The sequence below is a fragment of the Rattus norvegicus genome, chromosome 9 (assembly GCF_021556685.1).
Source record: "Rattus norvegicus strain SHRSP/BbbUtx chromosome 9, alternate assembly SHRSP_T2T, whole genome shotgun sequence".
NCBI classification, from domain to species: domain Eukaryota; kingdom Metazoa; phylum Chordata; class Mammalia; order Rodentia; family Muridae; genus Rattus; species Rattus norvegicus.
This window is the reverse complement of record NC_141542.1, coordinates 26157280-26178796: the sequence shown is the minus strand read 5'-3', so window position 1 is coordinate 26178796 and position 21517 is coordinate 26157280. Positions and strand designations below refer to the sequence as shown.

At 49.4% G+C, this 21517-nt stretch overlaps 1 long non-coding RNA gene and 1 pseudogene across 3 annotated transcripts; one reads left to right on the top strand and one right to left on the bottom strand.

Annotated features, from left to right (window-relative positions):
• Positions 1–414: 414 nt before the first annotated feature.
• LOC148003606 (putative ATP-dependent RNA helicase DDX46 pseudogene) lies at positions 415–3956 on the bottom strand (annotated as a pseudogene). The gene has a single exon (XR_015628999.1). The product of XR_015628999.1 is annotated as a putative ATP-dependent RNA helicase DDX46 pseudogene (transcript).
• A 10662-nt stretch (positions 3957–14618) lies between these two features.
• LOC134480333 (uncharacterized) lies at positions 14619–20230 on the top strand. Of its 2 annotated transcripts, none has more exons than XR_015628997.1 (2): positions 14619–15023; positions 19638–20230. It is a non-coding gene; the product is annotated as an uncharacterized LOC134480333 (long non-coding RNA). The 2 variants fall into 2 exon arrangements; XR_015628998.1 differs by lacking the exon at positions 14619–15023 and adding an exon at positions 16125–16249.
• Positions 20231–21517: the final 1287 nt, after the last annotated feature.

Genomic DNA, 21517 nt, shown 5'->3' with positions numbered 1-21517 from the left:
CAAACCTGGAAAGAATAAGAACTCAGGGCAGTGGCTGGAGGGGAGGACCTGGACACACACCCAGGGACACTTTAGGGGCACACAGGGAACTATCCTTAGTAGGATCGCAGCTTCAGAACTCTGAACACAGAGGCTATCTGCCAGCACCCCCAGCTTTCCTTGGCCACAAGTGAAGGGAATTCCGGAAGAAGGCTCAGGACTTTTTCTGGGTGTCCTAACACCTCCTGAACATCACCTCCCTCCATCCTCAGCGCATCCCTGTCCTCATTACTCCTTCTGAGACCCTGGAGGGACAGCAGATCCCAGGAGCCTTTATAGAGTATGAGTTCCCTGTGCCTAGGCTCCCATGGGAACATCCACACCTGATCCTGCCAGATTTCAGCACTGTGGGCCTGAAGAGAGGACAGACCAGTCTTTTTTTTTTCCCTTAGTGCCTGACACACTTTATTACTGCATTCAGTACAAAATCCCAATGTCTCCAGATATTTAAAGTGTTGGTATCTAAGGTTTACATCGAAGAACATCACACTCTGAAAACAGCTCTGATTTAAATGGAGTTTGGATGGGTATAGGGTAGTACTTACAGATGACCTCTTGAACAAACACTGGTTTCTTGTACTTAAAAAATAAGCAAGACAGAATTTTAAAAGTCTTACTTTACAATACACTGTAAACGTCACAGACAGCACGGGTACAAAGTGGCTCCGGTGTTTATAATACTTTGTATTGTCCTTTGTTGGTGGGTTGGTATGAATTTTGCAGTCGGATCAGCTCCTCTTTTATGAGCCTGGTGATCTCTGCCTTTGCTTTCTGCACAGCCAGCTCGTTGGCACTTTCAATCGCCAAGTAGATCTTCCGCTCTCCTTCCTTGGGCTCTTTGCCAGGCGGGAAGTAGGTCCCTCTGATTGTGATGGCGGCTTCTGAGTACTCACTGATCCTCTGCAAGGCTTCCTTAGAGGTAACTTTCCACCTCGCCGTCTGTGGGAAGTCATTAATTTCTAATTCTTCCTCGTATCTCTTGAAAGATTCGCTCTGCCCACCCTCCTGTCTCTCTTCTTCCTGTTTCTCCAAAGGCACGTAATTGAGCTTGGCATTGATCTTCTCGGCAAGCTGCTCTGCGATGGTTTTTGCAGACACGGTGGGAGCCAGAAGAGGGCCACCTCTGAGGATGGCATTTGTGGCCTGCTGCATCACATCCTGAGACTCGATGCCCAGGTTCTTCTGAGCGTTGATTCTAAGCGCCAACCTCTTGGCGATCTCTAGCTTCTCAGCATTGCCCGCAGTCGGAGCAGGTGCACTGGATGTGCCGGGAGCAGCCATGTCTTTCACTCTCTTCTTGGAATTAAACATGCTTTCAATCTGCTCGTCAATATCAACTGCGGCGTCCTCGTCATCAGAATCCTGCAGGCCAAGGGCAGCTTTTTGTAGCTTTTTCCTCTCATTGGCTAAAGCCTGCTCTGTCTCATCAAACTTGAACCCCTTGCCAGAGAAGCCGCTGCTCTTTTTAATTATTTTTCCTTCAGCTTTCTGCTGATCTTTGAAGTCACTCCATAGTTTCTCTAGGTCAGGAGGAACCGCCGTCCCCGACAGTTCAAGAGCTTTAATGATGTCCCCAGCATATCGAGCTTGGTCTTCTGTGATGAAGGTGTAGGCATAACCCTTGTTGCCTGCTCTTCCAGTCCGCCCAGCCCTGTGCACGTAATCTTCGTAATGATTGGGGCAGCTGTAATTTACTACAAGAATGAGATGTTTCACATCTAGACCACGGGCAGCAACAGACGTGGCTACGAGAAGTTTGCAGGTTCCATTCTTAAAGTCATTTATGATACTGTCCCTGTCATACTGATCAATACCTCCGTGAAGAGACATGCAAGGGTAGGAAGCTCTCATCAAGTCCTTCAGAAGACCATCAGCGTGTTCCTGCTTATCCACAAATATAATGACAGATCCTGACTCCTGATAATGGCCTAAAAGCTCCAGCAATTTCAAGAATTTCTTCTCTTCTTCAATCACAATCACTTGTTGTTCCACATCTGAGCAAACCACACTCCGGCCTCCAACCTGAACTTCAATGGGCTTGCTCAAGATCCTGCGGGCCAACGCTTCCATAGCTCTTGGGAAAGTAGCTGAGAACATAACTGTCTGTCGGTCAGGACGGACATTGTCCACAATGCGCATGACCTGTGGTTCAAAACCCATGTCAAACATTCTGTCTGCTTCATCTAAAACAACATATGTCACTCTTCGAAGATTTGTGACCCGACCACTGTTAGCTGCCAGCATGTCGATCATCCGGCCAGGTGTGCAAACAATGATCTCAGCGCCTCTCTTCAGCTCAGCAATCTGCTCGCTGATTCCTGTCCCTCCATACACACAGACCACTCTCAGTCCCAAGGTCTTCGAAAACTTCTTACATTCTTTAGTGATTTGTAAAGCCAGTTCTCGAGTTGGAGTCATGATGACAGCGATTGGTCCCTCTCCTTCTTCCAATGACCTCTGATCCATGATGTGTCTAAACATGGGCAAAAGAAAAGCAATGGTTTTTCCACTTCCTGTCTTGGCAATGCCAATCAAATCTCGTCCAGACATTATAGCAGGAATTGCTTGAGTTTGGATTGGTGTGGGCTTTTCATAGCCATGCTTTTTGAGGGAATTCAGTATCTTCATGGAAATTCCACACTGGACCCATGATTTAATTGGCTTGGGGCAACCTTTTCCTTTAACTGTAATGCCCTCCATTTCCAACCGAAACACATTCACCTCTTCTTGAGACATTTTCACTAATTCTGGAACTTCAACGTAAAAGTTTTTTCTGAATGGCTCATACTCAATTTTCCCATGATCCACTGGCTCTAGAAGCTTTCTCTGTTTTGTCTGGTAGCCTGTGAGGGCCGTCTGAAGGTCCACCTCTTCCTCCTCCGAGGAGTACTCCATGGCGTCCTGGTCATTCTCCATCAGCTCTCCCTTCTTCTTGTCGGCATCTACTACTGCTTTCTTGGTCGTTACCACAGTAACCACTTTCGTGACAGTCGGTCCGGACTTCTTCTCATTTCCTGCGCCGCCTTTCACGCTCCTCATGTTAAACTTTTTTTACCTCTTCTTTCACTTCCTCCATGTAGGCATCTAATGGGTCCAGCTCCTCGTCCTCCATTTCATTCCCTTCCTTCTCAGCCTCGGCAGGGTCATCTTCATCATCGTCGTCATCTTCCAGGCTCCACTTCTTCCCCTGCTTCATCTCCTCGATCTCCTTCTTCAGCTCCCCTATGTTCTCCATCGCCTTTTTACGCTGCTCTTCTCGCCATTTTTCAACCCTTTCTTTTCGTTTTCTCATTTCTTCTTCCAGCTTATTCTGGTCAAAATTCCCAGCATCCTTCTCTTTCTCGTCCTCCTTGTCGTCCTTGTCTTTCTTCTTCTCCTTGGAGCTGTCCCCACCTTCTGCTTTCTCTTTGGACCTAGACCTGTTCTCAGCCTTCTTGCTTTTGCTGCCAGGACTGGAGGACCGGGACCGCCTGCCCCGGCTCCGACTCCTTGAGCGCCTTCTATCCCGGCTTCGAGATCTTCTTCGCTCTCGGCTTCTGTCACGCTCTCTACTTCTGGAACGTCTCAGGCGTTTCCTGTCCCGTGACCGAGATCTCCTTTTGTCCCTGCTCCGAGACCTCTCTCTCCTTCTGTCTCTGTCTCTACTCCTGGAACGCCTGTCATCTCCACGTTTGCTTCTTTTGTCAGAGGGTGAGCGACTCCTAGACCGACTTCCAGAGCGACCTCGAGATGCTGACCGTTTTCGGTAATGGCGAGACTCCCTGCCCATGCTGCCAGCCAGCGGAAGGCCTGCGCCCTTGGGGACGATGCGCAGACCGGTGAAGAGGACAAAGGAGGGAGGCACCAAGTCTTCACAGTACCGATCGAGGACCGGCCCTACGAAATGGCCAAAGCTCCAGCAGTGACCGCCATCAGAGCGTGGCCCGACAGACCAGTCTTTAAAGATTAGGAACTAATTCTTCCTTGGACTTCCTTTCTCCCCAGTGGCAAGGGGGGGGGTGTTCTAAGGGCCTGTGTCTTTGCAGCAATTGTGGGGAGAGACCAAGAGGTTGGGGGAGTCTCTGGGAAGGGCCCACATCCATCGAGGGATTTCCCACCCCCAGGACTTACTGCCACTCAGCAAAGGACTGAAATCTGATCTCTCCGGCAGCGCTGAGTGAATGGGACTCGGAGACCTCTTCCAGAGCAGCAAGGATAAATCTGGGTCCACATGTTCCTGCCTCCCACACACACTTACCTTAGCCAGCTGAGCTCTTCGAGTACTGTAGGGGAAACCAGGGTGGCACTGAGCACAAGCACTTGCAGGAAGTCCCTGGTGTGACAACTTAGACAGGAGCCCTGTGACGATAAACCTGGCTGTCTCTCTTCTGCACTGTGGGTTGCAAGTGTCTTTCTCACTGAGGAGAAGTGCTCGGGGCAGGCGGGGGTCTGGGTCCTTCCTTCCCTGACCTGTGGCCTCTCCTTTCCTGTGGTGTTGGAATGGGCAGTCCAACTCTCCAGTGAGCTCTCATTTTGTCCCTGGGATTGGATCTTTGAGGGTAGACAGGGCTATTGCTCCCTGGAGCACCCCTCAGGGGAAACAGGCCACCCACAAGCACTTGCTTAGAGAAGAGCCTTTCCCGGCCTCTCCTGGCCATTCCTGGTTCCTATCCACTACCACAGCACACCTGGGCTCCGCGACCTCCCAAGACACCCTGCTGGGCTCCGCGACCTCCCGAGACACCCTGCTGGGCTCCGAGACCTCCCGAGACACCCTGCTGGGCTCCGCGACCTCCCGAGACACCCTGCTGGGCTCCGAGACCTCCCGAGACACCCAGCCGGTCTCCAAGATTTCCCCAGACACCCTGCCGGGCTCCGTGATCTCCTGAGACAACTTGCTGGGCCGAGATTGGCCGGTGCCAGGGTCAGGGCTCCTGTTACTATCCTACTTGGTTTACTTGGCACCGGGCATCTGTGTGTCCTGGGCACTGAAAGATCGTGCTGTCCAGAACTCCAGTCGCAGCTTCTACTAGTGGGAGCTCCGACAGAACAGCATCTCACGCGTCTGGAAGGCTCAGTGCTAGTCCCCTTGATCTGGGTAAGGGGGCTAGCAGAACCAGCCGAGGAAAGAAGCAATGGGGGGCTGGGGGGCTTGATGTTCACTGCAGGGATGAAGAGGGCTCTGACCCCAGATAGTGAAGTGCTGAGAGAGGTGGAGTAGGCAGGCTTGTGAAGAACAGGGCTGTGTGGCTGGGAGGGGAGGCGTAACCACTAGAATGGACTGGACCCAGCAGAAAGAGCCTCCCTCCAGCAAGGAGCAGGGCTGCATCTTTAAGGAAACGAACGGGCAGACTAACACCGTGGGAAGAGGCATCCAGAACACAGCCATGAAGAATACAGAGAAGTGCTTCCCTGGGTCACAAGCTACAACGTGGGGTCATGGTGGGGACAGGGTTGTGTTTGGTCTGTTCAGCCCCATGTGGTGGGACTTGCTTAGACTAGGGGCCAAGGATAAAGGCCACACCTAGCCTCTTTCAAAGAACAGGGGAGGGGCAAATACCTTGGAGGCATGGCCAGACTCTAACGAGGAAAGTATGTTTGCCCAGGCTAGGCCCTGGGTAAAGGTGAAGGGGGGTAGGAGGGGGACGGAGGAGGGGGGTGCTAAGAGTTGGCAGACCTGGGCTGGACCCAGGGCTAAGATCACTTTACCTGAAGTATTTGGATATTAAGGGCAGAAACCTACCCACCTGCACCCTGGCAGGGATGAAAGGATGGAGCAGAGGTCACTGAATCACAGCTCCTCAGTGGGTGAAGATGCTTCAGGGTGAGGAGCAGGGAGGCTCATTCTGACAGGGCTTCCCAGGGAGAGCTCTTCCTAGCCTGTGTGGGCCATGGGCTGGCAACTGAACAAATCACTCTTCCCATCCTGTCCCTGTTCTGTTCCACATCCCTCTGCCAAGAGGACAGGATCGGAGCTTAGACACAAACGCCTCAGTGAGGAATCTTCACACTCCTTCATTGCTCCCGTTACAGAGAGAGGCAGGTTCTCAAGTCCCTAAGCTGAAGCCAGATTCCCTTCGGGGTAGGGCAGAAGGGGGATGAGTAGAGATTGATTTCCAAACTGCTGGTCAGGCTGGTTGGGCTGCATCTGGGGCTAAGCGGAGCGGCAACTGTCTGTCCAACCTCAGTCAATGCTTCCCGTGCGGCCTCTCCCTTGCCCAGCCCCCATTCCTCAGTAGCTTCACCACCCCCATAAGAGATGAACGGAGGCTCAGCAGGGCTTAACATAAATGCACAGCCAAGAGCTGGGGCCGTTTAATCACCTGGAGGCTGCTTTTGTGTAGACCTGCGTACCTATGTGGAAGTTCCTTAGAATCCCAGGATTTTATGTCCAAGGCACAGTATGACCTCCCTCTGCTCCAGTTGTCCTGTCCTCCTAAATGTCTTCTCTGGGAAGACCTCCGAGGAGACCGGCTAAAGCATCCTTCCTTCCGCAGAGCCTTCTGCCTCTGCCCGTCATCTCTGCGTTTCACAGTGCAGAATCCCTAACGAGGCAGCCGCTATTCCCCACAGTTAGTACCTGCTTTACAGATAGGAAAACGAGACGTGTAAAACCTGAAGTCCAGGCTGGAGAGATGGCTCAGCGGTTAAGAGCACCTGACTACTCTTCCAGAGGACCTGTGTTTAATTCACAGCAACCACATGGTGGCTCACAACCATCTGTAAAGAGATCCGATGCCCTCTTCTGGTGTATCTGAAGACAGCTACAGTGTACTTATATATAATAAATGAATAAATCTTAAAAAAAAAAAACCTGAAGGCCTCCCACACAGCCTCCTTCGTATCCGAAGCAGTCTTGATGGTCCCATAGCGGAGGTAATCCAGTTCTCCTGTGTTCCACCGGAGGCTGAGGTCATAGCTCTGTCATCCTCTGCAACATCTGCCCAAAGTGTCCTGTGAGGTTAGGACTGAGCTAGACAGGTAAGTAAGCCCATGATGGAGATATCCTAGAACCCACCGGGACCTGACTCTAGGATAAACAGGACTTACTCCCACGATCTCTCCTCTGGGAAGCCCTTGATTAGTAGGAAAAGAGACAGAGCAGTGCTTTGGAGGTCCCATGGATCTGTGTCTTGCTTCAACAGTGTTTGGACAGAACAGACCTGGGGACTTACACTCTATTAACTTCCAGCCGCCTTACAAGTCTCTCCAGTCCCAGTCTTTGGGACCATCTCCTTGCTGCCTTCAGCTCCTAGGACCAGCCAGCACCGTCTTCGAGGTTAGCCCCATACTCAGGATCAGCTGTGAGCTCTCAGATTCGTCAGAATTATTCCAGCAAAGTGCAAGTTGCCGTGAACCGCCCGGTCATCCTGCACCTGCGGGCCTCCTATGCCTACCTCTTTCTTGGCTTCTTTTTGGATTGGGATGATGTAGCTTTGGAGGACGTAGGCCCCTTCTTCCACAAATTGGCCGAGCAGAAGCGTGAGGGCGCCAGTGTCTCCTCAAACTGCAGAACGATCGCTGTTGTGTAAGTTTTCCTGGGGACACACGAAAGGTCTCTTCAAGCCAGAAGGGCACCAGGAACTAATTGACCAAAGACACAATCCCTCCCACTTCTGGCTGGATGAACCAGGGAGTTCATTGGAGTTGCTAATAGATGATTCAAAGGCAGCGGCATCACGGAGAAGTTCGCCCCATTATGGGTGACACCTCGCATCCCCAGAGCTCACAGCATAACTTGTAGGCAGCTCTGTTGTTTTTGTGGAATTTAACTTTGGGGACTGGGCTTGTGAATCCTGTACCTTCCTGAGCTTTCGGAGGGAACTCTTTTCTTCCCTCCAGGAGGAAGTTCTAAGAGTATGGTTGTAGGTGCGGGCATAGACATGGAAGAGGGGCTGTCTTGAGGGTACAGGGGCCCATCCCAGGACACCATCCAAGCATACAAAGATGGGACCTACCTCCTGGGAAATACAGCAGCAAGGGACGCTGGGAGTTTGTAGGCTCTTTCTTCTTTTCCATGCTCACCATCATTACCATTGGTAAGGGCAGCATGGGGACAAGCTGCCTTGGAGGCAGCCTTACCCTGAAGGGCAATGGAGCCAGCGATAGCATCCCAGAGGGTAGCACAGGGTGTGACCCCTGAGAGCAGTAATATCTGTAACACAACTCCAAGCTTCCTACAGGCAGCACCTTGTGCCTCAGGACACTTGAACTTGGTTTCTACACTTCACCAGACACTGGGGAGTGTGTGCATTTTTATGTTTGGGGGCTGATGCACGGGGGTGGGGGGTTTGGATATCCCCCCTGGCCCTACAGACTCTCCCAGTGCATCAGCATCCCTCTGCCCCGACACTGTCCTCCAGACCCATTTCCTGTCCAGAACCAGGATGAGGTGGAACCTGTCTTAAAAGTACCTAGGGCTGTTGTGTGGAGATGGTGTGGACAGAAAGCCCAGAATTCCTGCAGCCCTGGATTCCAGGAAACAAAGCTGCCCAAACGCCCTTGCCCTCAGTATCGCCTGCACGACCCAGAACTGACCACCAGGTGGCAGGCTCACACAGTTGATGACTTAGGCTTGCCCCACCCTACCCCCAACCCCCACCCCTTCCCAGCATCCTTTAGATCCTTGCCTTGTCTTTCCAGGACTCCCCTCAAGGCTCACCCCTCACAAGCATCCCACTTATTCAGGCCATCACTTAGTGATCTCAGCGCTTGAGAGGTGAAGGCAGGAGGGTCAGGAGGTCAAGGTTACTCAAAAAGTTCGAGGCCTAGGCAACATAAAAACCAGGTTTAAGACAAACAAAACAAAGCGTGAGTGGAAAGGAAAATGGAAGAGGAGTGGGGAGAGGGAGGGAAGGAGGGAGGGAAGGAGAGAGGGAGGGAAGAGACCTCTGAGGTTTGCAGGCCAGATGCTCACATGACAACCTTCTGTCATGATTCATCATTCCATTCATCCAGTCCGGAATCCACTGGATGCTCAGGGATTGACATTCCCACCCACAGTGTGGCCCCACAGTGGCCTCTTATCACTCCCATGCCAGGTCTGCAGCCCAATTTAAGACCAAGCAAACCAGCTCAGAAAGATGAAGGCCTTTGCTCAAGTTCCTGCAGCCTTGCCAGGGTCAGAGTCCAAGAAGTGAAACCAGAAGGGACAAGAATTCCACGGGTGACAGCAGCCTGATGTGCCAGCCTCGCTCTGTCTAGTCACCAGAGCTGGTTAGGCACCAGCCACCTCTAGCACAGGAGTGGAATGACAAGGCCATAGTGGGTGGCCATGCCCAGAGCTGGGGGAGAGGTCCCCTCAAATACCCTTCCCTTCTACATGGGACAAAGGCAACCTGAGCCTGGCCGTCTTTTCTGGATATCCTTGATCTTGTGGGAATACCAACTGCTCGACCTGGCAGTACTTGTCCAGCTGGGTCACCCTATGTCGTGTGGGGTGCATGGATCTGTCCACCGGCTGGGGGACAGCCGGCAGGTGAGGCAGTGGCCACAGACCTGGGTGAGTCACTTCCAGCTGGGAGACTGTGGTGGAAGTGGAGTGTGGGAGCAGAAGGGTGGGGAAAGGAACAGGAGGAGGCTGGTGATGGAGCAAAGCCCAGGATGGGGTCTGTGATCGTGTCCATGGTGAGGACGAGGATGGGAGAAGTCAAAGCCAGCCCAAGCTTTTGGCAGGAAATGTGAGGGGACACAGGCTGGAGAGGCGGGCATGGGGGCATCTGCTTCTCACTGTAGATGTGAGATGCTGTGTGCTCCGTGCAGGCATGGAGGCTGGCAGGCCCTGCTGTGCCGCTCTCTGGCCTCCTGTTCTTTACCTGCTCTCTCCACTTCTCTCCTCCCACACAGAAGCTGCAGTTGCATGAAGAGTTTCTGCTTTGTCTTTGTGCTCAGCAGTGTGGACTTGGAGTGGCCAGGAGGGGGAAGGGCTGGTGGGATGGGAACTCGGCTGCCTGAGAACTCTGACTGGTGTTTGATATGACTGGCTTGGTGGGCCTGGGACACAGCTTGTGGCCTAAGTACGCTCCAGCCTTTCCCAGCCAGGTGGGTTATGACCTCTCAGGTCTTTCCTGCCAGTGTGGAGCTGTCCTCCAAAGCTATGGGTTCAATTGGCCCCCTAGAGGGACACGAAGCCTTTGAGCCTCCGTCAGGTCTCCATGCATCCTATCCCCCTGCTCCAGGCGAGGACCCAGGTGGAACAGCTTATGTTACCCTGTCTCCCTTGGGCCTCAGGGAGAAACAACAAGCTATAAGTCTCCCAAGAAGGCCCCAAATGGGGTCCCTCAGTGCTATGACCTAGAGTCATTGCAGGGACCCAGAGGCAGCTGAGTTTGCAAGAGACAGTGTAAGTAAGTATCTAGAAGGTGGGACTGGAGGAACAGTGGGTCATACTGCCTCAGGATCCTTCTCTGTGTCTCTGTGTCTGTCTTTGTCTCTGTGTCTGTCTCTCTATGTCTCTGTCTCTTTGTCTGTCTCTCTCTGTGTCTGTCTCTCTGTGTCTCTGTCTTTTTCTATGTCTATGTGTCTGTGTCTATGTCTCTCCTCTCTCTCTCTCTCTCTCTCTCTCTCTCTCTCTCTCTCTCTCTCTCTCTCTCTCTCTCTCTCCTACCAGCCCTGGTTCCTTCTCTCCTGAGGAGAGAGGGCAGCCCTGGGGACACCACGCCCTCCATTAGACCATGGCCCTGGGCTGAGGAAGAGGGGGCCTGTCATGAGAGTTCTCTCTTGGGGTGGGAGCTGGGGAAGTAGACAGCTCTCTCTACTCTTTCTAAGATCCCAATGACAAACCAAAAAGTTTGCTTCCCCCAAAGTGGAATACATCCATGAATGTAATGAGTTAACTTACAGAGTCTAGGTGAGGGATCGCAGGCAGGAGCATGGGTGACCATAAAGTATCTGCACTGGAAGGTTTTCGCCCAGCAAGGGTGGTGACTTCCCCGTGGCGACAGAGATGGAGCCCCTCCCCTAGTCCTTCCCAGCCTATATACCCTCACCCTCCTCAAGACCCTGGACCACATGCACTTAGAGCAGAGCTGCATACAGCTGGCTGGGAGGAATTGCTGGATACTCAGACTCCCCCTACCCCCTCCTTCTGAGAGGGAGGGTCAGCAGAGCAGTCCACAGGCCCAGCTGTGACCAACTTTGCACATGGGTTCAGCCGTCCTGATAAAGATGGAGGCAGTTTGGTTCAGAGCGCTCCCCAAATTCCCACTGGTGGCCAGCACATGCCTCTTCACTCACTCCAGAAATAACATGGGGTCAGTATGCCCTTAAAACCTTCCTATCACACTACTCGGAAATGGCATGGGTGTCTATGCCCATACACATCTCCACATGACAAGGCTCAGAAAGGGCATGTGGGCTAGTATGTACAAAACACCATCATACGACCAGGATGGGAAATACCATGGAATCCCATGTGTAAACACCTTACCCATAAGACTGGGCTCTGAAATGCCATGGGAACCAACATTCCCGTAGCCCTCCTCATATAACTGGGCTTGGGAATGGCATGGGGACTAACATGCTCGTACCTCTCCTCATATGAATGGACTGGAAAACAGTGTGGGAGCCAACATAGCTGTATGCCCTGCATGGATAGCCAAGCGTGGAAATTTCATGAGGGCCAACGTGTCCAGACACTCCTCCATATGTCCAGTCTTGGAAATGTCATGGGACCAACAAGCTTGCACAGCCCCACATACAACCAGGGTTGGAAATGACATGGCGGCCAACATATAACCCCAGTATGATTGGGATAGAAAGTGGCATGGGGTCAAAATGCCCGTAGATCTCCCCTTACAACAGGCAAGTGGTATGTGCCCACATAACCCCGCTCTACAATGCCTGCATGCCTATACACTTTCCCACACGACTAGTCAGGGAATAGAGGCCATCATGCCCAGAAACCTCATTATATGGCTGGTTCATACATTGCATGGGTTCCACCATGCCTATATACCCCAGCATTTTACTATGCTTGAAAATGGCACGGGGCACACATTCTCTGGTTGTTTGGCTTGGGGTTTTTATGGGACTCCTAACACTGGGGAAGGTGCCTCTGACTCTTTTCCCTGTTCTTGGGAGCCTTTTCCTTATTGGGTTGCCTTGCCCAGCCTTGATGTGAGGGTTCGTACCCAGTCTTACTGCATCTTGTTGTGGTGGTTGATATCACTGGGAGACCTGCTCCTTTCTGAAGGGAAATGGAGGAATGGTGTATCTGGGGAAGGGGGAAATGGGGAGCAGGGAGCAGGAGGAATGGAGGGGGAGGCTCCATGAGAGAAGAATAAGTAAAAAGGTAAAAGAAAAACAGCAGGAGGCTAATATATACACACCTGTATATTGGAAAAAGCAGAGTCCAAATTCCTACTAAGGTGACCAGGCTCAGAAGTGGAATTGGGTACAAGCTTCCCCCACACCCTCCCGTGTGACTGGGCTTAGGAATGGCACAGAACCAACGTCAGTGCACCCATTCACACGAATGGGTTCATAAGCAGCATAGCGGCCAAATGCACCACATCACCCAGATGCTAGAACTGGGCGTGGAATTGGCGTGGGGTCAACATGGCCGTCCATCCCCTCATGACCAGGTGTAACGGCATGGGGCTGACATGCCCATGCAAATCTCTGTATGAATGGGCCCAGAAGTGGCCTGAGGACATCATGGTGACCATGTACCGCTGACTTTAATGAGGCTTAGACATCTTCTAGGGACCAGAATGCCTATGCAGCCTTCCGCTTAAAATGTCCTCATAATGCAATACTACCACGGCCAGCACTGAGACAGGCCAGGCTGACTCCATGGCAGGCTTCAAGTTGGCAGTTCAGGAGACTAGGCCTAAATCTCTGTCACCAAGAACTGGGCAAGTCCAACCAAGTCCAGGCCTCAGAAGCTGCCCTGACTCCTGGACAATGGGTCAGCAGCAGTTTCCAGACTTCCCCAGCAACAGTTTCCAGACCCCCCCCCCCCACACACACACACATACTCCAGCAATGGTTCTGGAATGTTCCTAGAGGTAGAGTCAACAGGTTAAGACAGAATCGGTCACCTACCCCTTCCCAGAATTCCCCTAGTGTGCTTTAAATCTCTCGGAGACAGCTGAGCCAGAGCTGGGGTGACTGGGAAGATTATGAATCCTGCTCAGTGAGCACTACCATGAAGCATTCTGGGAACAGTAACACTTAGGGGTAGCTCCTGTGTTATGCTGGGAGGATTGGGGCAGAGAATTTAGACCTGGCCCATAAATAAGACTCCAGGGCCAGTAGGGTCCTTGCCTCACATTGCTAAGTGTAGAATCCTCTAAAAGCCAGTGACCCTCATCTGAGGGATGACCCTAGTCACCAGGGCTCCTGCTGCAGCAGGAGCCTTTCAGCATACTCTCCGTTCCAGTCTATGAAATACTCAACACTCCTGGAATTGCATTTCATAAAAAAATAAAAAAATAAAAAAAAGAAGAGCCTTGATGGGGGTTGGGGTGGGTGACTTCTGTCACTTTCTATCTGAAGCCATGCCTATGCCTCTGTCTAACACCGGGGACCTGCAAGTGCCCTGAGATGTCTTGTGCAGAAGATTAAGGCCTCAAGGCAGGGCCTGAGTCCTGGTGCTTTACACGATTGTCCCTACATACAGTTACGCAGTCTCAGAGATAATGTCACTTTTTACTTTGGTGTTTGTGTGGGTAACCTATGCTGGAAGTCTAATTCCGCGGTTGACCCTAGGGGCTCATTACATTTTATTCACTGTTAACAAGTACAAAGCGTGGGGCTATTTTACACGGGGTCACATCCCTAAAGAGTAAGGGAAGAGACTGTGACCAAAGCCCAAAAACAAACAAACTCTAGTTCTTTGGGAAAAGAATGCAGTGAGGGGCGATATTATCAGCAGGAGTCAGCTTGAAGCTGGAATCCAAGTGCAGAAGAAACAGCCTTTGTCCCAAGGCACAGCTGGTCCCGTTTGTTTGCAACTTAGTGGATGTCTGTATTTTATTGCTAGGGACAGGGTCCCAGTAAAGCGTTAAGGCAGAACAAAAGGTCTCGCTCCTGTCCTTCCTCGTCTAGGACGTTCTTTTGCCTAAAAAGTCTGAGTCACTCAGTCCGGCAGCCGTCTGTAACTTGCACAGTTTGCATTTATAGAACATATTGCACACATTGACATGACAGCCAACCTTATTATAAGTTTGAAAAGCTTTAGTAGCGAAGTCTTTGGGAGGAAACAGTAACCGTTTACAGAGTTGGTTCAGAAGGCCCGCCAACATTATTTGTGCATAACTGGAGTTCTGCATGGCTATTAGGAAGCAGTCTTCTCCTTCGAGGATTAATTCTGGCCCTTTGGAGCAAAGTAGACATCTCATTAAAGCCCACAGAGCTCCTTGTACCTTTGTAGACATATTCTTGCCTGGTAGCCTCTGGGACACAGAGGAATGAGGCTTTTTGCTATCTACTTTTAGTTGCTATGCGAGTTATTCTTGAATGTACAGAAATGTATGCAGTTACACTAGGGGGAATCAGTCATAAAACCTGGGGAAAAGGCACACGTGATGGAGCTATGACAGCGTGAAAGCAAGGAGGTCCCTGGAGCTCATGTTGGCTCAGTCTGTCCAGTCTGAAGTTCTAGATTCAGTGAGAGAGCTTGTCTCAGAAATTAAGATGAGCACAGTTCCAGTGGACTTCCCCACTCAAGTGCAGGCCACACTGGTCCGAAGAACAGGGTGTTCTGGGACCAAGGCCCAGCAAAATCATTGTCAAAGAGACCAGGGAGGCTTCATCCAGCAACTGATGGGAGCAGACGCAGTCCTGCAGCCAAATATTAGGGGGAGCTCAGGGAGTCCGGTGGAGGAGCAGGAGGACACCAGAAGGACAGAGCCTACAGAATCAACTGACTGTGACTCACGGGAGCCTGTAGAGGTCTGACCTAGGTCCTTTGTGGATTTGTTCTGGCTGAGTAACTTGGTGTTCTTGAGGGACCCTTTTCCTCTACTGGATTGATTACCTTGTCCAGCCGTGATGGGATGGTATGTGCCGGCTCTTATTATAGCTGGTTATGTGATGTTTGGTTGATGTCCAAGGGAGGCCTGCTCTTTTCTGACAGGGGGCAGAGGGGGGTTGGATTTGGGGGAGAGGGGAGGTGGGAGGGAAATATGGGGAGGGGCTCGAGGGGAAACTGCAATCAGGATGTAATATATGAGAAAATTTTTAAAAATTTAGATGCAGAGCAACTAAGAGAGATCTCCAACACACAAACACACATACACACACACGCACATGCACATACATATATCACACACATGCACATACATATGCCACACATACACACATATGTACACCACACACATGTACACACATATGCCACACATACATGCATATATACACCACACACATGTACACACATATGCCACACATACACACATATGTACACCACACACATGCACATACATATGCCACACATATGCACATACGTGTACTAAACACATACACAAATGGATTATTCATCTGTGTCTGGTAGTAAGCGTAAATTGTTATGATTTTTATTTAAAAGAAAACTTTATTTTCTTTTTAATTATTGGAACTGGGAATTAAATCTCAGACCTCATCTTGCTAGGCCCATGGTCTACCAACTAAGCTACATCCACAGTCAGGTAGGCCTTTTAAAAACAATTTACTCAGACCCTTCAAAAACAGTTTTCTGGGGCATCTTAAAATATGAAGTTAATAAGTTACAAGAGAGCAATGTGGCTTTTCTGTGTAATATCCCACTTTTTCTCTGAGCATATATTACCTAAAATAGAAAAAGAACAACTAATGAACCATTTGTTATCGATAGTTGACATACATGGCCACTGCTACACAAGTCCCTTATGTGTATTATGTGATTAAGGCAGTCTAATGAGCGGCATCTTTAGCACTAGGAAACTTGAGGTTTAGGGACAGGCAAAGCAGCTGAGTTGCAGAAAGCCACGGTGCCCACTCCAGTCTGCCTCTCTCTCAGTCATGGGTGATCTGGAGCCTTGGGCAGTGGGAGGAAGCAAGCACGCGCTCTCCCACAGCAGCATAATTCCCTGAAGACTTAAGAGTTTGCAGCATTCTCTGCAGCTTCCCATGCTGCCTCAGTCCGACCTCCTGATGGCCTTCTTGTCTGTGCTTCCCATGGTTCTGTCTAGTGGTGTGCTGAACAGAGAGACCACAGAGCATAGACTGCCGCTTTTAAACTCCACTCAGCACTCTTAAAGGAGACGTGACAGTGAGTCTTGAACTTTAGATTTATTCCTTAAAAGGAATGGGAGCACGTTGGCTCTGGAAAGTGTAACAAACGGGATTTAGCAGCAGCGAGAGCCGCTTAAAGCCGTGCTTACTTTTACCATCATTTGGAAAGTAACAGCAGCCAAAGATCTTAACTAAGAGCAGATTTAGAACTAGGTCATGACTGTGGCATAGAAATAATAGTTGGTACAGCTCTTGTATGTCAGGCCAGGGGAGCATTGGACTGGGACTCTCAAGCCTTCTAGGTGGTTTGGGAAGGAGGAGACTTCAGTCTTGTTGGCCAGGGACTTCCATGAGCATTACATTTATTCCTCTCAGCTGTCTGATGAGACTGTGTGTGTGTGTGTGTGTGTGTGTGTTGTATGTGTGTGTTGTGTTTGTGTGTATGTTGTATGCATGTGTGTATTTTATGTGTTGTATGTATATGTGGTGTATATGTGTGGTGTGTGTATGATGTGTGTGTGGTGTATATGTGTGTATATATGTGTGTATGTGTTGTATGTATGTGTGTACTGTGTGTTGTGATGTGTGTATGTGTGTATGTCTATGTATGTGTGTGTTGTGTGTATGTGTGTATGTCGTATGCATGTGTGTATTTTATGTGGTGTATGTATATGTGGTGTATGTATGTGTGAGCACTGTGTTTATGTGTGTGTTGTGTGTTATATGTATGTTTGTATGTGTGTATGTGTGTACTGTGTGTGTTGTGGTATGTGTGTGTTGTATGTTTGTGTATGCTGTATGCATGTCTGTATTTTATGTGTTGTATGTATATGTGGTATATATGTGTGGTGTGTGTATGATGTGTGTGTGGTGTATATGTGTGTATGTATGTGTGTATGTATTGTATGTACATGTGTACTGTGTGTGTTGTGGTATGTGTGTGTGGTGTGTTGTATAGTGTGTGTATGTATGTAGTGTATATAGTGTGTATATGTGAGTTGTGTATGTGTTGTATTTGTGTCCTGTGCGTGTATTGTGTGTGTATGTGTGTTGTGTGAAATAGTGAAACGTAACTTACCGAAGGTAAAACGACAGGATGATATATCATACCGGAGCTGTTTCACGGATTCCAAGTTGAAAGCTGTGTGTCATGCCATGCACCTCTGAGGCTTTTTTACCAGGCACAGAGGTGTTGCTTTCCTGAGGAGTCTACGTTGACAGGCGCCATGACTGCTGTGCAGTCCCACTTTACCTCAGGACTTGCCTGCTCTTCGAGGCATCGATCTTTCCTTGTCTCCCGGGTGGCTCAGGGCCTGTCTAACTGTAGGCAGGTGGTAGGCAGTAGGGCTCAGGCTCCCAGTGTACCCTGTGCTGCCCACTTTTGCCGTCTCTCCCTGCAGATGCCGCTTGCTCTACCAGAACCTTAGACTGCGGTTTCCTGAACAGACACCCGCTTCAACCTGGGCAGTCTTTATAAAGTGTAAATATGGCACCGGAGAGATGGCTCAGCGGTTAAGAATACTTGCGGCTCATGTATAAGATCAAGTCCAGCGTCTAGTACCTGTGCTGAGTGGCTCACAATTGCCCACCACTCTAGGGCTCCAGTGCCCCCTTCCAGCCTCCAAGGGTAGAAACCTACACCCATACGAACCTCCACAAATACACATGCACAATTAAAAATAAAAGAAAATCTATTTTAAAACTACACTAACTCTCTGAAGCCATTGAACATACAAAAACAGGTAGTATTTTTTATTTTAAATTGTTATTACACTTAGGTATTTACTGGGGAAGAGGGGATCACATGTAGGAAGAGAGCAGTTTGTGGGAGTCAGTTCTCTGCTTCCACAGTAACTTGGGTTCTGCGGTTTATCAGCAAGTGCCATTACTAGCTGAGCCATCTTGCCAGCCCATGTCACCGTTTCCAACACTTTAGTTCAAAGACTGGTCCTGTAGCTTGGACGACAGCACAAATAGTTTTAGTTTTAAATGCCTTTTCGCCAGTAGGTGGCGCTCCTGCTCATGATTACTGCTAACACAGTTCGGTCTTAGAATTTACAAAAGAGCAGCTTTAGAGAATTGACTTTTCTTTGTTTTCTAGTTGAGTAGAGAAATAGGCCATTTACACAGTACGGTCTCTAAAGACTTATTCTACTGTAAAAACGTTTACTCTAGCAGTAGGTGTCTAAAACGTTAAGCAGAGCAGTGTCCACCCGCCACTGTTCACAGGCTGAATTTAACAGGGTTCAGGTCCCAAGTCACACAATTGTACAATTCTATCTTTACTGTCTTCAGCACAAACTGGACAGAACCTTCAGGTGAATCACCTGTGGTCAAACATGTATGGGCCATGGTTAACAGAACGAGAGTGTGGAGGACGAGGAGTAGTCAAAAGGAAATGGCCACATGTATGGGAAGGATTGATGAGGAGGAGTAACTGAAAGTGGACTTGCTTTGAGGGCTATTATAAAGAGACTCCTGCAGTGTTGTGCTGGGGTTTAAACCGAGGGATCTGTGTGTGTGTGTGTGTGTGTGTGTGTGTGTGTGTGTGTGTGTGTGTGTAGTGTGTATGTGTGTGGTGATGTGTATGTGTGTGGTGGTGTGTATGTGTGTGGTGTGTGTGTGTGTGTGTGGTGTGTGTGTATGTGTGCGGTTCGTGTGGTGTGTGTATGTGTGCGGTGTGGTGTGTGTGGTGTATGTGTGTATGTGTGTGGTGTGGTGTGTGTGTGTGGTGTGTGTGTGGTGTGTGTGGTGTATGTGTGTATGTGTGTGGTGTGGTATGTGTGTGTGGTGTGTGTGTGGTGTGTGTGGTGTATGTGTGTGGTGTGGTGTGTATGTGTGTGGTGTGTGTGGTGTGTGTATGTGTATGGTGTGGTGTGTGTGGTGTATGTGTGTGGTGTGTGTGGTGTGTGTATGTGTATGGTGTGGTGTGTGTGGTGTATGTGTGTATGTGTGTGGTGTATGTGTGTATGTGTGTGGTGTGGTGTGTGTGTGTGGTGTGTGTGGTGTGTGTATGTGTATGGTGTGGTGTGTGTGGTGTATATGTGTATGTGTGTGGTGTGTGTGTGTGTGTGGTGTGTGTGGTGTCTGTGTGTATGTGTGTGGTATGGTGTGTGGTGTGTGTGTGGTGTGTGTATGTGTGTGGTGTGGTGTGTGTAGTGTGTGTATATGTGTGGTATGTGTGTGCTGTGTGTGCGGTGTGGTGTGGTGTGTGTATGTGTGGTGTATGTGTGTGTGTGTATGGTGTGTATGTGTGTGGTGTGTATGTGTGTGGTGTGTGTGTGTGTGTGTGTGTGTGTGTGTAACATTCTTCCACCCAGCAGCACGCTTTCAGTTCCAAATGAGCCTTTTCTTTTGCAAGTGAGACTTGGTTGGCCTTTTCAGCTTCCTGTCATTGTCCTAACTCATTGTCTCTGCCTTCGCAGGAACTTGGTGAGAATTTCAGCGCATGGAGAACTCCACATACTCCAGCTGGTGTATTCAGAGCTCTTGTGTGCTGCTGGGACCAAAATATTGTATTAGACAGCTGTACGCTGGAGAATGCCCAAAATAAAGATCTCTCTCTCTATCTCTCTCTATCTCTCTCTCTCTCTCTCTCTCTCTCTAACATGAGTTTTTTTTTTAGTTAAGCACATTTAATAGAGAAAAATGAAGTGGTCTTGCGTGAGGTGGCAAGAGGCCTTCCTTACTGGAGAGAAAACAGCCAGTAATGTGTTCATTCTCAGTGTGGCCACCACATATCCATAAGAAATGGACCTTTATCTAAAGACTACTCGGGAAGCTGTGGGCTTTTTGATAAGTTCTTACTCGCCGCACAGCCTTATTGATATGTTGTCTTCTCTGCCTGTTGGGATGTAAGTTACCTGAAGCTTTCCTCATACACGCCTGCCAAAGCCTTGCCTGCTACATGCCGGGCCTTTCTTATCTGGAATGGCCAACTAAATGAATAAAGCTTCATTAATTGGATGGGCCATTCTCCTAGCCCTAAACTTACTTCAATTAAATGCTTAAGAAGCTCGCATTCTATTCTTTGAGTTAGCATAAATGGAACAGACCAAGATAAGACAGCATACTAAATGTGAGTGTTTGGGAGGCGGTAAGGTGGCTCGGGAGGTAAGACTGCTTGTCACCAAGCCTGAAGACCTGTCCTTGACCTCTGGAACACATGTGGTAGAAGAAGAGAAGGACCTCTAATCTCCACTCACACACCATGGTGCAAGCACAAGACACACACATGCACACTTAATGTATAGATATAAAAATCAACCACTTCATAAAAAATTACGTGTGTGGGTGTTTGGGGTGCATGTTCTCTGCGCACCCCTTGTGTGCTTGCTGCCTGCAGAGGCCAAGAGAGCACATTGGATCCTCCGGAACTGGAGTTAGCGACGATTGTGAGCTGCCATGAGGGTGCTGGGAATTGGACCCCAGTTCTTTGGAGGAGCAGCCACAGTGCTATTAACTGTGGATTTTTTATTTTTTTAAGCAAAGAAGTATTTAAAAACTGGCACAAGAAAATGATACAGGAACAATAACAACAACAAAAACCAGGGGTTGGGGATTTAGCTCAGTGGTAGAGTGCTTGCCTAGCTCTGAAAAACAGGAAAAAAAAAACAAACAAAAAAACAAAAAACAAACAAAAAAAACAAACAAAACATGTTTGGCTCTAAAAAGCAAAGAGGCATGTGGTAGCCTGTGATTGTAATTCCCACATTCAGGGCTGAGGCAGGAGAAGGCCAAGTCTGGGGCCAGCTCGGGGCATACAGTGAGTTGAAGGCCGGTCTGGATGCTTGGTGAGCTTATCACAGAAAAAAACAGCGTGGGGAAATGAAGTACTAAGAAGCTTTCTGGGGTTTTTCCAGAGTTTAATTTACAAACAGAAAAGCACACAGTACCTGTGAGGACAGCTCAGAGTTCACAAAGGGCCATCAGCACCGGTGTAAAAAGACAGCTTTGTCAACAGCCCTTTCAAGAACGACTGCTGACTTGCTGTCTAAGATTACAGATTAATTTTTTGCCTGTCTTTACACACTGTGAGGCTGGAATCCAAGGGTATGAGCTCTTTGGAATCTAGATGCTTCCATCCCATATGCCTGCATCATTCAATCCTCTTACCACACGTAGATGAGATGTGGTCACTGCCCTTGCGGGACAGTGCGCTGCCTGGGTGTGTCATTTCGGTCACTCGTTAAGTCGTGTTCTGGGTAACTGCTCATTTGGTCCATTACGGAAAGCATTGTTATCTGTTATTTTAAATATCCGTGAGTTTTAAACTTTTATTAACCTTTATTACATTTATTTACTT